The sequence below is a fragment of the Penaeus monodon genome, chromosome 28 (assembly GCF_015228065.2).
Source record: "Penaeus monodon isolate SGIC_2016 chromosome 28, NSTDA_Pmon_1, whole genome shotgun sequence".
NCBI lineage: Eukaryota > Metazoa > Arthropoda > Malacostraca > Decapoda > Penaeidae > Penaeus > Penaeus monodon.
Window position 1 is genome coordinate 1213814 of NC_051413.1, and position 614 is coordinate 1214427.

General features: G+C 34.0%; 1 protein-coding gene across 2 annotated transcripts in view; it reads right to left on the reverse strand.

The window, feature by feature from the left end:
• LOC119591264 (8-oxo-dGDP phosphatase NUDT18-like) overlaps positions 1–614 on the reverse strand; it is a 40396-nt gene that overhangs the window by 1644 nt on the left and 38138 nt on the right. The gene's annotated exons all lie outside the window — the stretch shown is intronic.

The following is a 614-nucleotide window of genomic DNA, read 5'->3' on the forward strand; positions in this document are numbered from 1 at the left end:
TGGTGCTGGTGCTAGGAAGTCTAGACTAAAAAATGGTGTTTTGGGTTGTGATTTATAGATAACAAGAAATACTGTCGAAGCAAAGATATATCAAAATAGCCTGCTTTTCTTCAAGGATTTGCCTCTGTGACTCTGTCAAGATTTCACTCTAGTCCCACTGTCACTTTTTTTTTTTTCAAATGCTTAAAAACATTTAGTTACAATAAATACTGGACATCGGAAACATTCTGCAGCCTCAGGAGGTTTCTGGAGGTACAGCATGTTGCCTCACTCCTTTCTTTTCTTATTATTTTTAGACAACTACAGAACTTTACATACAACTGCTTCACAATTTCCATCCTCATGAGCACATCATAAAACACACAAAACCTGTAAAATCCAAAACTTAAAGCCAAAATATACATATGTATATATATTAGTCCACAAAATAATTACAAACAGACAGCATTACATGGTCTATACATCATTGGATTTTTGCCAGGCTATAGCAAATTTATATACTGAAAACACAACATATATTTAACTCCTTCATTCTACAGAGAAAAGGAAAAGGAAAGAAAAAGGAAGTGATGGGTGAAGAGGGTGCTATGCCAAAGAAAGTGAATGTAAAAAAA